A 17,506-nucleotide genomic window follows, 5' to 3' on the forward strand; every position below is an offset into this window, starting at 1 on the left:
CATTGCTGTCAGTAACACTAAAATAGTGTACTGAAATTCTGGCATGGAACCTGATACACGAGGGATTTTCATCGAACTTGGAGCTCACACCTTTTCTGTGACAATTGCAATAATATTGAAATATTGTTTCAATGTCTTGACCGATGAGAGCGCTGTATGTACGGGTATGTTTTGATACACGAAACATTTGGACCCATGAACGTTTGTAGTGATAAAACATATCTACTGCTATTTGCAAAATACTACCTTATGACTCAGTGGGATTCATGTAAAATTCTACAACTTAAATCATGCTCTAAAGAAATTAGTATGGGATGTAAATATTTTTCATCTCTGCGCGAGCAGTAGACAACGAATACATGCATGTCAGTGCTCTTATGTACAGAGTGAATCTATACTGACGTGAACCACATTACGTTCACGATTGTGGGAACAAAATGATTTCTTGTGATTTCCAAGTGAGTGATCGACCATAGTGTTGGTAAATAAAGGCACAGCCTAAGTCTTTGAATGTGAGAATGACTACGTACATACAATATTCTCGGGAAATATATCTCGCATATAATACTTTCGCTAAAATGGAGACGTTCTCCTATCTGTAGGTAAATAATTATTCTCTCGCCTTTGCCCAAAAGTATCAGTTTATGGTGTGACCGTCATTGCCCCCTATTTTCATTCAAATCACACTGAGAAAAAAATAATTACTATTTACTTTAGTATCAAAATAGGGTTATCAACATAACAGACGCATTCAATAGAGAAAGTTGATTTTTCAATTAAAGGTTGAGCAACTGTAACTTGCGATCATTTTTCACTGTTTTGTTTTGTATGCCCTTTACAAGTTCGCGTTCTAATCCAAATAGCATGTTGAAATACCTACAATTTTGCTCGTCAACAAAGCATCTATACGGTCGCGTAAAATGGACTGTTATTGATTACATATTCAAAATGACAATACATTTCACACATCTGCTGTCTGGGTTGAAAATCCAATTGTTGTATCCCTAAACATGCTTTGGTGACTTAAAAAGAAAGCGTAGTTGACATTATAAATCAATATTATTAAAAATGTATAAATTAAAACCAATGACCTGTAGATACTTGTCAGTTTCAATCCCTACAAATCAGTATTGAATGATATCAGTGCTGCTATTGAAGAATGGCTCTCATAAAGTCGATGCTGACTGAATAGTGGAATCAAGTTGATTAAGGTAGAATGTGTCCGGGACAGATATTGGGACTATCAAATTCTTATAACGCTTCTCTCATCTACCTCTTGTTGGGGTTCATTTTGAATCTCTTGAAGTAGAAAAGATTTCAAACGTCTTAGTTTTTCAAAAATCGAAACTATTTTTCCAACAAAGTTCTCACAGAGATGGCTGCCATTATGAATTTCAAACATCGATACATGTTAGATTATTTTATTTCTGTGGTACCAAACTTTGCATGATGGCCCCTAATTGTTATTCTTGGTTTGGCAAGAGAATGGTTCAAAGTCTATTTGAGGAAAGTTTTTGAAAAATTTAAGTCTCACTTTCGAGGCCTATACTAATAAATTTGTACTAAGTGTACAAATTTATGTTTGTTTGTTTGTTTGTATTTTAACAATGAGCTTATATAAGTATATGCATAATACAATTCGTACCGATTTAACAATGTCCACTACCTAAGGAACCTCAGGTATCTTCGAGAAGAACATTAGAATCATAATCGAATCCAAAATGTTTTCACTTCTAATTATTATTTGAAAAGATCAATTCCTTCTTTGAAATAATAACTACAATTTTTTCTTAATAGCGTGCATAGATGATCATAACTATTTTCATTTTACCTTCACCTAACACTTCCACTTCACAGAGGGTGAGAATGCCAGTAATGTTTTCTAGTTGCACAGAGACAAAACGGCCTTTCAGAGAGCATTCAACTTCTATCATCTCATTGGAGCTAATCTCATCCGCTGTTATGGGTTCTCCGCACTGTTGGTTGTCAGCAATGACGTCATTAGTACCAACTCTGATCACCGCACCACTTAAACGTTGAGCTGGCGCACAGAGAGTAGTAGATAGTAATTCCCTTTTCACAAACGACTCTTCAATAATGCATGCACGAAAAATATTTATTGGATTCTGTAGTTAAGAGGTGAGAGGGGCAAGTATAGACCAAAAGTTTCTGAGATTGGGAATGTCATGTAGCTCAAGATTTGGGACATGTCATGCACATTGAGGTCGCGGAGATCATGACCTTTCAAAAGACCCCCTTTGCAGGATTTCTGCTTCCAATTCTCCAACAGTATAGAATGCTGACATTAATTTGGTCCCTCGTTTGTTCTTCCACGGAATAGCCCACCAATCCCACAGGATTTCTGGAATTTATTTTTCGTGCAGCATAGCATTTGTGGGCATTGTGAGATTTTGACCATGTTAGCTGGTCTATTTAATTATGAACTGTAATTACGTGCATACGTACACGGTGTATCTGTTTTTTCAAGATATGACTGTGAGGTCTAGTGGGACCATAAAATATTAGACCGAAGGGACGCACGGCTAAGAACGAGTTAGGGTTGACACCCTAGTTATTGGAAATAAACCATTTTCATACAAAATACAGATCAGATGTACACTGTAGTCACATTGGATAGTCTTCCTGAGTTTGCTACAAATTACAGGGTAAAAATATTACTCTTTGCAAATGGCATGGAATATAACGATTTTCCTTTATTTTCTTAAACCAACAAATGTATGTTGTTTACCGTGTTCATTGGTAACAGTGTACATCATTAACTTAAAGGTAAATTGTGCGTGCATCGTACATTGGTCCGACCTGGGCTCTTTCTGACAATAGGAAAAGATTTACATTTTCATTTCATCTTTTGCAATAAAATATGTAGTGTTAATTATACAGAAGGAGCAGGCAGTATTAGGGACACGAATAAATGAATCGTGCTTTTAAAAATATGCACTTCATTAAACGAGGCCATGTACAATAATGACAGCATCATACTACTGCCTTGTTGAGCCAGGCTGGCCATACAGTGTCGTCCGGTTTCACGTTAGTCATTATTTTATTGCGTCGAGTTTGCAGGGAATGTTTTAAAATACCTCTGATTTCCATGTTTTTCAAATGTATTTAATTAAAATCATCGAACCTTAAAACAAATGATATGCTCATAATCATAGTCGACGAATTAAGTTGTTTTGAAATTTAATCAGCAGCGTGAGTTATACCATCCGTGTCTCTCACCTGTATGTATTGTTTGCCCAGCCACACAAATGTTATGGTTTCAGTTAATTTTCATCCTGTCTCAGCCTTCTAAAATATTACCAGTAAATTAATTTCATCGCGGATGATTAGGAATGTAATTAGTGGCATGGAATAGTGTTTGCTCAAATGATCACAATGATGAAAATTTGTTGATCTGCACACAGTCGTACGTGTGCTAAGCTGCGTACAAAAATAGTAGATAAATCTAGCATGGTAACTTCATCTTTTTTCTCTAATATTTAATTTTTCTTATATACCAGATTTTCAAAATCACTAACGCAAAAGTGTAACAATTGCTACAATTTCTCTCATCGTCTGTCCTTAAACAAGCAATATTACAAACATAATATTTTCGTAATTTCAATACTTTTTGCTTATTGTATCAACTCCAATCTCTTGCTTTACATCTGATTATGTTGAAGAATTTGGTCTATCATCACGATCTACATATGTGTAATGTACACTTTTCATATACATCGAGATGTCAATATACCATAAGACTGCTACATATTTATACTAGGGCGGTGTGAATAAGTTTAAAGCATTTGAACATAATTTAAAAAAAATAACTACAAAAAACGATGATGATACACATTACAATTTTGAAAAAAATCAAGTTTAACATTCGTATAGATCATTCACATATCTGTTGCCCTCTACGGACAATGTATTCATTGTCGATTGACAAATGTAGGTAGCCGTATAGGAATAGTAGTAAACTGTACATCCAAGCTGATGCACTCTTTTTTATGTATCATAATCAACATTTTTTGTGAACAGTAATATATCTATTGTCCCTTTTGGTCATCGTCTATTGATAAATGTCAAGTCCGCTGGTCTTCCATGTCTTGCTCTCCAACCTGATCTTGTGTACAAGTGTGTTTGCGGCATGTGACGTCTGTTTTTGGGGGTTTTTTTTTGGGGGGGTGACTCACAGGCCTGAGGGGTTAAAGACGTATGCTGTTGCCCTCATGGCCAGTCAATATGTGTTTTGTAACACATCTCATCCATAACCATGCATAAGAACGTACTATACACAAAACTTGTCTCATGTAGGCCTACGATGTAATATGTTGGAGTGGTTCAGTAAGAAAACGTTTTTTCTAACAGGATCGCAATACTTCAGAACGTTCAATGCACCTTTGATTATAGTTTTCGTCCGTTTCGAGTCCTTGTTGGAAACCAAAGCATTCAATTCTTCTTCAGAAAGTAGGATAAACCAAAAAAATTCTCGACTATCGTTTCGATCGGCCGCAGACGACATCTTTGTTTACATTCCGGTCCGCGCACGCGTCAATGTCGTTTTTGACGTCAGCGGGCATCATTTTTCGGAACTGATGCCTGGCAGGCAACAGTTCCAACAAATGATGCCTGATGACGTCGTTTACGTGGATCAGCACAAAAAGAATGCATCCCACGTGACTATCAACTGGCGAATTAGAATACAGACTGCGGATGAGGTGTGTTACAATTTCAGTTGTTTCTTTTTTTCTAAATCATCTGGGTAGATGTGGTGAAATGATGTCAAAACCGATCGATATCATGCAATTGTCCGGGCTGCTGTGAACAAGAAACTTACAGACAAGACCAAGGGCTTACTGCCCAATAAACTTTCAAATCACAAAATATCCTTACTAGACCTTTCATGATCTAGTTTTGTGTATGTTACCCATCTGTTCTGTTCACAACATAGGGTTAGACAGGAGCTTCCACCTTCAAGCTCAGCCCTACCAACTTCAATCAGAAAATGGCTGGAAGCACCCCCAACTCAGCAGGTTGAGGAGAGGAGAAGTGTATTTCTTTTGTTTTTGTTTTTCGGGGTTCTAACTTGTAATAAGACAGAAAATAAGTTACAAAACTTTCGTGTGGTTAAAGAAGTGGAAATATTATCCGGCGCCGGTTTCAGTTAGTGGTAAACTATGCAATGCGTAAACTCGGCGTGTCCCCACTTCATTGCAGAAAAATGTCAGCTGGGTCGATCTTGCATTAGGTAGAATAATTGAAACACTGTGAGAATTTGCACAGGGACCGCTGGTTAATATCGGCTTGTGTTCTATGGTGAAGCATTTCGGTAGCGACCGACAAATTCACCTTGGTTTTTATCATGATTAATGAAAATATTCTTCCATGCCACCGTTTGTATACTTTATCATTTCTTTACTTTATCATTATCATTGGAAGGAATTTGTTGGCAATGTCTCGATGATGCAGCGAGGGGATAAAATTAGTACCATACTGATTGACTGATTGCACTGTAAACGCTCTGACGTATGTGTGCTTGGCTACATAAAAATATGTAAAATCTACATCGAGAAAATCATCAAGATGTAAATGTTTTCCCCTCTGTTTAAAGGCTCAAGGCTTGGTCGATGAACACTCCACGCACAATATGACTTATTTATGTATTACTGATCAGGACAGTAAAAATGCATTTCTTTGTGTAATAAAATGTCAAATTAATAGTGTAACATAAAAGTTATCACATTCCCTGACTCTGATGTCTTCAATGTTGACAGCAAAGCATATCAAATTTTCCATTCGCGTCTAATTTGCATCAAAATTGGGAACACTGACTGCCATGTACATCCAGTGTTGGAAACTGGCCAAAATTTTTGCCAGACATCAGGACTGGTAACTTTCAAAACTTGCCTGTCCTGCCAGAAAGTTGCCTGTCCTGAATTTTTGACAAATCCATTCATTCAAAAAACACAAAAGCATTATGTACTTCAAACTGTAAACAACTTTATTTTCAACATTCCACTGTTTGAAATGAATTCTAATCCGGGCTTGAATACAAAATTTCTACAATAACAATGCTGATAACACTCTGATTAATTAATTAGTTAATTCAAACACACTTTGCCCATATCGCTCAAACAGTTAAAAGGTCTCACGATAGCGGTTTTAACAACGGGGAAACATTTTTTTTAATTTGTCTCCATTTTATGCCACTTTATCGTATAAAACCAAGATGCAATCTGTCATCGAATTGGTACTACAATCAACCAAACTGAAAAGATTGCTGAGCAATACAGAAAACATCATCTGGCAAAGAAAATCAAAAACTGAGAGAGCTGCCATATAAGTAATCAAAGTTGGCGGCATGAATTAAATAAACCAATACTCTCCTCAAACCAAACCGATTTCAAAGGCCGTTTACAGCAAATATAGTTAACGAAACCATGAAACCTGGGAATGGCTAAACACAGAGAAACAAGATTTATTTCTCGAAGCAGCCCTTCACAACATGCTTTTCAAACACCGGAAAGCAAGCACCAATATCGACCCGAAATCTATTACAAAGTCCACGAAAAATTGACACAAAACTAAAAGTTCGGATAATAGATTTAAATGCCTAAAACAAACTAATCGTTGACAGATTAGGACAACATTTACTGTTAACATAACGAGCACTAGCAACGCTCAAAATATGCCCTAAAACAAAAATACTTATAAGCGTCCAGAAACTCCGGTCGATGCTGGGTCATGCTAGATATAATATGACACCACACACCGGATCGCTCACTATAGAGTCAGTCAATAGTGGCTAACTCTCTCAATAACGAATCTGGCTTCTCCTCCTGGAGGACGAAGATGACTTCATCACACAACCAAACGGATGGGATACAAAACAAGAGAGCGACTGATGAAGAAACCCCATTTTTGGTTCCGAAACACCGTTAAGATGAATCACTCAATCAACAAACCGGTTTACCGGGGACCCAAATCACATGACTAGGGTCAAGGCACTATCGATTCACCAGTGTCGCGCCATGTATTCCACACAAAATAAATGCAATGATCCTTTTATTCACCATATTGTAATACTAAACAATCTTGGTAGAGCCGATGTGTGGAGTTGCCCTCATTTTCCTTTATATCCTTTATATCTTTCCTTTATATCTTTATATTTATAGCACTGGCTGATATCGCGCAAATCTCGCTTAGTGTGAGATTCCTGTTTTCACGCGTTTACATGTCTCGCTTGCATTGCATTCCGGCGTCACACAGTTGCACAGAGTTTCAGTAGCATAAGCGCGTCTAGCTCTGCATGGCAGGCTGTGTGTTACCGGCGTTATACGGCCTCCCACCACAGGGCCGTATAACGCCGGTAACACACAGCCCTGCCATGCAGAGCTAAAGCGCGTCGAAGTCCGACATATTGGTATACTACATTTCGTTTAAAACAACATCTGGAAGCAGCTGATCATGATCGATGAGATTACTGGGTATGCCGTATGGGCTACTATCGAGAGCCCGACACACGGACGTGGAAGTACAATTTTCCTCCCGTCCGACTGAAAAGTTACCCGTCTCGGACGGGAGGACGGGCGTAGTTTCCAACGCTGGTACATCTGATCCGCATCGTGTATGAAACTGATTTATTTTCAATTGGCCAAGAGATCCGCCTCCGTCGCATGTAGCACGGCCCACCGTAGCCCAGAGTGCAAGTCTTGGAATTCCCTGAATATTGATTGTCCGTATGCACGCATGTACAGCCTACAATTGAGTGGACCATCTAACATGGTCATAAATCTCATAATGCAAAGTAGGGCCACAATCTTATGCTTGATAAAGTCTAAAACACCTGAGGTCTTTCGGGGTTTGTGTACCCGGCTTAGAACAAATGAGGGAACACATTAATGTCATATTTCCACAAAGACTGAGAAAGGAAACCAGACATACTGCAAAGGGGTAAATGCAAATAATTTTTGTTGTTTATTCAACCTGAACTTTGGGCATTTTTGGCTCATGACCCGGGGGAACATTGCTCTGCATGGCACCTTTAAAATGTTGAGGTATATTCCCAATCTCGGAATACTTGTGTGCTTTAACTTTTACTCTCAAATCCCGGAAGGCTTGTGTGCTATGTAAGCCCTAGCACGGTATGCATCCTGTCCCTTAATTTAATACTGGCTTCGATGTTGTGTCGGTGATTTATTTGATACCCGTTATGCCGTTATTAAATGGTACACTCTGTGTATCAAGCATTATTGTATTCATCTTCTTACAATGATTGCCAGCTGATAATAACCTAGAGTAAAAACCTACCAAGGCGGTCTCTGTTCGTGACCACAATTGTATGAACTGTATATTCTGCAGCTAGGTCAACTTTCCACCAGGGTTCGACTTCATTCTCAGTACGCGTACAACTTTGACCGCCGTATTCAGTATCTCTGTTTCCGTCGACTGCTCTAGAGGCAATCCCACCATGCTTCACTGCTCTGGTTTGCCGTCTTTTGAAAGGCGAAGTTCCAACATGACGAATCGCCTGTGTGCAAAATATCCATTTTTCATTATTAATTGATACTTTTCCGTGTTTGCGATAACTGTCATTTCGATAATTAGGTCGGGAGAGACTCACTGACCCCATCGATCGCTGAAAATTGACGAGTGAAATTACATCTGTTAGTCACGAGGCATAATAAGCAAGGTGTGCAATATACGACAATAGAATTAGTTGCAGCAACAGTGTAGATTACAGTCTAAACACATTCTAATTCTTGCATCGATGAGATTTACGAAAATTTACATACGTCATGGTTTTTGGCTTGCCGCTTAATGCAACATAAATTGATATCTGACGTATTTTCGCAAGGTTTAAAATGTTGACGGTAAATCTTAATCAATGCCCAAGACACGGAGAGACAGCGAATTATCGAGAACTATAACAGAAGATGAAGTATGTGTTGATATATATAGGTTGTTTACCTTGCAAGTCATTCTCTGTATTTTAAATGCTTCCAAACACTTTGATGATCATCAGCAAAAACAACAGACAGTGTGTTTTGATAAAATATTGACAAAAATAAAATGGACATCACTGTTTTATATTCGGGTAAGGTCAGCGGAAGAGACCTATGCATGTTTGCGTTGCATTTGCAACATATTCACAAATGTACGTGCACGTATTATACACCTATTGTAACCGTAGTCGAGGACGTTCGATTCGTAAAAACACATAGCATGGTGTATTTTTTAATACCCATGGATAGCAAGTGAGGGCGACGAGTCACATAAGCATTCTGATTACGAATTTGTAAAACATAATGACACGGCGTCGTTCTGCGTAAAAAATTATCATGCGCATTCTTTATTAACGTAGTTTATCTCACAAAAAACTACGCACAATCTAAGGTTTCATGACTCAGCCTCTGCATAAAAATTTTGTCATTTCGCTAATAATTGAACATTGTCGGCTGAAATCAGCAGACTAGAATTCATGCGAAAAGCAATTTCTCCGTCTATGTTTTAGATACATCGCAGAGAAATGCACCATTCCATTTGACTTCATGCCGTTCATATATACAAGTCGGTATAGTGCTGAGTAGAGGTATTCTTTAACCGTGTCAGCGCCAAAAACCTGAAAATTATATTTTCATCAAACTGACAACACTACATTAATAGAGAGAACAAAGTGACCCGTTTTGTAACATCATAGTTTGAATCCAAGCGGTCAGTTTGTTTTAACAAGAGACTCAGCTTGAACGTAACTATGTTGAAGTATTTGTATTTGATGGAATGGCAGTGAATAACTTAGTCAGATATAAATATAAACTATGCATTTTTGGTATTATGATTGAACATGCAGACGAATTTCACACTTTATACTTAAATTGATTTCGTTCCACGCGACAGATAACAGCATCGAACTAAATAACCTCGTTAAGTCCTGGACCCTACCAACCAAATTACTTCAACTGAATTTCTTGTCCGGATGAAGAAACAAATATTCGTTAAACTTCAATGTTCTATCCAAAAATGTCCTCAGATCAAAACAATCCTAAATACCAATGCAAATTGGACCGTATTTCGCGATTGTACTGTCCGACAAATAATTACGCAGGTACTGTGTATTGGTTAACATGCGAGGAATTAACCCTACATTTTTGTTGTTGTTACAACAGAATTGAAGATGTGTCGTACACATTACTCTTATTTCTAATCTCTTATTCCCAATCAACGAATTTTCATACATGAGACTTTAGTGATATTAAGAAAAGAGTACGCATTTAGCTTAACTGACCTGAGACGTCGCACAGTATAGTGCCAGGAATCACGCCAACACAGAGAAAACGCAACAGCCAAAACACAGCCATTCTGTGGAAGGGCTGTCTCTAGGAAATTAGAGTGTCTCGAGCTCTTTCGCTAAGTCTGAAAAAAACACCCAGAGTGAAATATTTACGCCCAATACGTTTTATGGTTTCGACATAATTGCATCTTCTAGAAACTTAAGTAATTAAGTAAAGTGAGCCTTACTTGGCATAACGAGGGGCAACTGTTTCGAGCTGCATTCAAAGTCACTTTAATAGCCACACATATGAATAAGTAATGTGAACATCGTTGCATGCATCTTCTTTACAAAACTCTTTTTAAGCATTCTAAATGTTTGAATGCAACAAACATTTCAAAAATGATCGACTTGTAATTATGGTATATCAATATTGGACTATGCGGAGCATTTAATCGGATGTCGAATGGCAGTATTGTCGATGAAATAAAGATAAGTGCTATTTGGCAAATACTCCAAAAGCAAATTTATAGGCGTCAATTTAATTTCAATACAGGTCACAAGAAAATTAATCAACAGAATAACTTCATCTGTCGTCAGTATTGTTCGGACCATGACCGAGGTCCTATGTATAGAAAAATTTTCGCGGCGAGGCTCGATGTAAATTTCTACCCTTGTCCAGGCTCTATAGTCTATGTATGTATGTATGTATGTATGTATGTATGTATGTATGTATGTATGTATGTATGTATGTATGCATGCATGCATGCATGTATGTATGTATGTATGTATGTATGTATGTATGTATGTATGTATGTATGTATGTAGTATGTATGTATGTAGTATGTATGTATGTATGTATGTATGTATGTATGTATGTATGTATGTATGTATGTATGTATGTATGTATGTATGTATGTATGTATGTATGTATGTATGTATGTATGTATGTATGTATGTATGTATGTGCGTAGTTATTATATATGTGTGTATGTATGTATTCTACATGTATATGCGTGCGCGTATTTTTTTCCTATATGTATGTAGGTATATGTATTCATACGCAAACATATGTGTTGGCAATGTATCTGTATGTGTATGTATATATATATATATATATATATATATATATATATATATATATATATATATTTATTTATATATATATGTGTATATATATATATATATATATATATATATATATATATATATATATATATATATATATATAAAAATTCCTCTCTCTATATACATTTTCCATCTCTTCTATCTCTAAAGCAGCTTGATTGTGTAAATTAATTTGTTTACATTCGGCGCCTCGTAGCCTATAGGTTATCTGTTCAAGTAGAAACGATTTTTGAACAGGAAAATATCTACTGTGTCATTTTGTGAAATTTTGAAGGGTTTTACGGCGATATCTCATAAACGGTCCGGAATTTTTAGAAACACATGCTTATCTATATTCTCATGTATGACTTCAATAATCCTACCAAAAGTCAGCTAAATTGGTTTACAATTGAGAGAGTTGAAAGATTTTGAGCATTTTCAAAATACCAGGAGTCGAAAATCCATAGAAAACAACGGAACGGTATGATTTTGCACGTGCAAAAGTGCGCATTTGGAACATTGCAAGCGATAGCAACCAACACGCGCTTTGAATCCTTTGGTATCGCCTTAACAAAAAGAACAAAGTGACCCGTTTTATATGATCAGAGTTTGAATCCGAGCGGTCAGTTTGTTTTAACATGAGACTCAACTGGAACGTAACTATGTTGAAGTACTTGTGTTTGTTGGAATGGCAGTGAATAACTTAGTCAGATATAGATATAAAATATGCATTTTTGGTATTATAATTGGACATGCAGACGAATTTCACACTTTATACTTAAATTGATTTCGTTCCTCGAGACAGATAACAGCATCGAAATAAATAACCTTTTTAAGTCCTGGACCCTACTATCAAATTACTTCAACTGCATTTCTTGTCCGGATGAAGAAACAAATATTCGTTAAACTTAATTGTCCAATACAAAAACGTACTCAGATAAAAATAATACCTTAAATACCAATGCAATTTGGACCGTATTTCGCGATTGTACAGTCCAATAAATAATTACGCTGGTACTATTTATTTGCTAACATGCGAGAATTAACCCTACATGTTTGCTGTTGCCACAACGAAATTGAAGAAGTTTCGTACGCATTATTCTTATTTCTAGAACTCTTGCATTCCGAATCAAAGAATTTTCATACATTTCATACATTTCATACATTTTAGTGATATTCAGAAAAGAGTGCGGATCTAACTTAACTGACCTGAGACGTCGCCACAGTATAATGCCAGGAATCACACCAAGACAGAGAAAACACAACGGCCAAAACACGACCATTCTGTCGCAGGGCTGCAACTAGGAAACGAAAGTGTCTTGAGCTCTTACGCTCGGTCTGAAAAAAAACACCCAAATTGCAATATTTACGACCCAATACTTTTATGGTTTCGACATAATTGCATCTCCTATAACCTTAAGTAATTAAGTAAAGTGAGCCTTACTTGGCATAACGAGGAATAACTGTTCGAGCTGCATTCAAAGTCACTTTAACAGCCACACATATGAATTAGTAATGTGAGCATCGTTGCATGCATCTTCTTTACAAAAGCCTTAAAGCATTCTAAATGTTTGAATGCAATAAAAATTTCTAAAAAGAATCGCAATGTTATTATGGTATTATCAATATTGGACTTTGCTGAGCATTTAATTGCATGTCGAATGGCACTGTTGTCGGTGAAATAAAGATAAGTGTTGTTCGGCAAATTACTACGAATGAAAATTAATAGGTTTCAATGCAGGTCACAAGAAATGTAATCAACAGAATAACATCATCTGTTGTCAGATGTTGTCAGATGTTGTCAGATGCCTGACTTAAACAGGCCATATCCCAGCTGCGATGAATATCGAAACATTTCAGGTACATTATCCAAGATTCACAATGAGAAATACAATTATCATATCAATATTGTAGACAAGTAAAGACAAGTGTGACTCACAACCTATAAATATAAAACTGTTGACCCTACTGCTTAATATTATATAGGGCTCAGCCCTTGGTGTCGCGCCAGGCGTTGAGATTAAAAATGTTATTTGTATCGATTCATGATTAGTAATCATAAAGGATAAAATATAATTAATTGTTACTTTCTATATACGTTTGTACAAGTATGACCGGTTTACCCTCTGTCTGATGACAGTTCACGTACACGATGTCAGACCCTGCAGGTATAGATTTTCTGTTATGTATAAAAAGTTTGACATAAATTTGAAATTTTTACCATGAATACTATCTATTGTGTTTAACAAGGGACGTATTGTGCCATCATTAACTTTGCAATAGTAACTGTACCGCCCAACTTCCGATATTGTAAGCTGAAAACCAGCGTTACTTCTAAAAACGGGTAAATTTTGCACATAGTTATTGACACAAAGGGCGCCTTTCTAAGATTAAATCCCAGCATTCTTTGCGAATGTTTTCGTTCATATGCACGACAGTTTTCTCTCTTCTTTTAATTTTTAGGCGTGATAAGAAATTTTGTAACAGCGACAGGGTGGATAATAATAATTACTCGCTAATAGAAAAGATATATTTTATTAATGGCATGTTATAAAATAATAGAGCACGTTTCGAATTTGTTTATTTACGAGCACTCAAAAAAACATGGCGGCGCCCACGAAAGAAGGGTACACTTCCGGTTACTCGCATAGTATATTATGAATACGCGCATGCGTAGTCAGTAAGCCGCTGGCGCGACTATTATGTCTTTCAAGCTTGTGCAAACACACGTACTGAGTTGCTTGCAGAAATGAAATAAATAGCCATCGACAAACAAAGACATCGTTCAAATCCATGACTAACAAACGCACGTCATAAAATTATCTTCGGCAATACCAGTACAAAAATATTGTTACGTGAATTTCAGTTATAAAACGATGCCATTTCCTTAGCAGGTTTCATTTTCCACCATTGCATTGAGCGACACAATTTGGATAATATCATGTGTTCTCTTGTCGTTTAGAGCTATGTTTTCTACATGATGAAGATATTTTTCCCCGTATATCATTGATTACCTAGAGCTGTTTTCTTGCGTATTTAGGGGCCCAAGCCCTCTGGGGCTTGAGTTCCCATAGTTTTTACTGGGTTTCAACTTTCTTTCTCTTCTTCTTTTCTTGTATCCGTGGGTATTATGAAATATTCAAGATGGCCGTCAAGGTCATATATCAGCTCTATGAGATGCCGGAATAGTGGTTTTTGTATTCTTTGAGCTAGGTCATGTTAAAAATAAGCCCAGAAGATGACAAATGCATGTCGATCGTAAAAGTCGTGATTTTGCGGCACCCTTCAAAATATGACCATAACAGCTATTGAGTCACAATCATTTTTTCTTTTAAAATTCCATTTCGTATTCTAGGGATGCCAAGGCTTCTGAAAAATACAGGTTTGTTACCCTGTGGAGGGGGGTGCATGCACACACCCTCTAGCCCAAGGTCTAATAGATTGATAGTGATGCTTGCTTTATCAGCAAGACAAGAAGGCATAGAATATTTTCCAAATACGTCTATCAAAATTATTTTATGGAAAATATTTAAAAACTACATATATAAAAATACACAGTAATCAACGTTTATATACTTCAAGGAGAAAATGACATATGACTACATGTACACGTTTAAAATCTTCTTTTATACATACATACATACATACATACATACATACATACATACATACATACATACATACATACATACATACATTATTACATACATTATTACATACATGCATTATTAATGCATGCATGCATGCATGCACATACCTATCTACCTACCTACCCACCCACCCACCCACCCACCCACTCACTCACTTTTCGGGATTTTATTGCGATATCCGTTTCAGTGTTCTTCGCTAAACTACATCAAACTCAAGCTTACGATGTGTTTTTTTTCTGATGACTACAAGAACTTACGGAAGAGCCAAACAACTGAAAAATGCTGGAGCTCGCCATCGGGGATCACCAGCGTGACCTCTCTGGTCAAAGGGTACCAGTTATCGTCTGCTGATGGTCAGTGCAGTGTCGTTCCAAGTTTTGTTTCTGCATAAATTATGTTTGCTTTATGTCTGCGCAATTTCGTATTGATTTTTATTTGATTTTAATAATTATCACGAGGAAAAACTTTTTCATTTGACTATCGGTCAATTGGATCGCCACAAATTGTTGTTTGAATATCGAAATCCAGCAGTACCGGAGTGTCCTATTTGAAGAAGCACAAGCAGGGTGCACTTTCATTTAACCAAACACGTGAAAGATGACTTGAAGCAATCGCATCGATGGAATATCATGATTTTGTCTGGCAGAGATAGTCATTCTTCAGGTTTCTCGTTTTTCGGGTCTGCAATGTTACCAACTGAGCTCCTTGAACAGTGTGAAAAATATGATCACAAGTATATGTAGGGTTGTATTGATGTCCGGTTTTCAAGCGTTTCTCAAGATAGCTTTTGCTCGTTTGATTTGGTGTGACTTCCAACGAAAATGGTGACCTGCATACCTGAAGACAGTCGGAGCTCTGACAGAGCGACTCTTACATAGACTGTTGAAATAACAGCACTTGTCACTGTTGTTAAATTGTGTCTATATGCATTTCCTGAAAAGGGTCACATTGTAAACCTATGCTGCGTGTACAATTAATCCTTCCACAAAAATATAAATGCACTGTGTTTTAATATTACATTGATAAAAACAATTATAATTCCTTTTAATACATAATGCTTCAACAAGTAGCACCATTTTGGACTCTTTACCTTCGGAGAAGAATAATCCATGCGATCGCCAAAGTCCCATAATGCCTTGTCTAACAGAATGTGATTTTTCTGTAGGTGCAAATGGCACAGACTTTCAAGCAATCAACCACCCAACAGCTCATACAAAATGAGCATCGCGTAGATCTCCTATAGCTTCCTTTGATCACATAATAAGAGTTGTTTTGTATTATGTTTCGACAGTCAAAGTGCTCAATGACAGTAATCCATTGGCTATACCTTCTTAATGTTGTATTTTGATGTCAATTAACATAAAATATGTAAATGCAAATAGGTTCTGACCGGTTTGATCAAAAACAGTGTTGAAGCTAAGGGTCATTGGCATACCATTATGCACACCTATTAACAAATGGATTATGATATTCTCCAGTCAGCTGCCTTGCCTTTAAAGTTAATCCAAGCAAGACAAATACATGGCATTATGATGTTTATATAGAATTAAAGGGTGAAGCCCTGGCCATGAACGTTTATTTATGTGCAAGTTTGAGAGGAAACCACGAATTAAAAGCCTCGCCCGTTTATCTTGGCTTTCCTCTCGCCCGCGCCAACAAAAAATGTTAAGGCTACGTTCAGAACTAACGGTTGAAGATGAGGGGAGGGGGGCTGTAGGGATTGCGATTGAAATCTTACTTTTTTCAAATCCCCGCTCAGTACCCTCACAAGTTCAAGTCCCCTCATCTATACGATCAAAATTTCACAAGTCCCCCCAAATTATCATGTACATACCTATTAGGAATGCAAGCACAGAAAATATAAATATGTATTGGGCAGTTCTAGACGCAATATATATACATATATATATATATATATATATATATATATATATATATATATATATACACATACACATACACACACACACACACTCCGGTCTAATGTAAGCTTATCTGATCAATGCTGGTAGGAAGCATTGCTATGCCGGTGCTAAACCAAACAGAAAGTTTGCCGGGCGAAATAACTGTCAGGTGGTACCGTAAAGAGGTCGGAATTTGCTGGGAAAGCTTTGATAATGAAAAAGCTTATTCTGTTTACATATTTCACAACTTTTATTCAGTCCTTCGTCACAGCAAGAATCTTTGAACACAAAATTTAAAATGTATACGGCAAAAACGAGAATCAAATTGCATTCCTAACAATAATCAATTATAATTTCCACACTATGCTGCACCACAAAAACAATATATCATCAACTCCAAATCTAAGATATTTTATAGTAAGTTTGCTATAATATCCTATAAAACCCATACTTTTAAATATATCGAATAAAACTCGAGATTTGTTGGTGTTTCACGTTTATCTGTACGTCTTTCAAACCAACATGTCACAAGTAACTTGTATCATCTGATTTTTATAATCCTTACTACAGGC

This window comes from Ptychodera flava, chromosome 2 (assembly GCF_041260155.1).
Source record: "Ptychodera flava strain L36383 chromosome 2, AS_Pfla_20210202, whole genome shotgun sequence".
Classification (NCBI taxonomy): domain Eukaryota; kingdom Metazoa; phylum Hemichordata; class Enteropneusta; family Ptychoderidae; genus Ptychodera; species Ptychodera flava.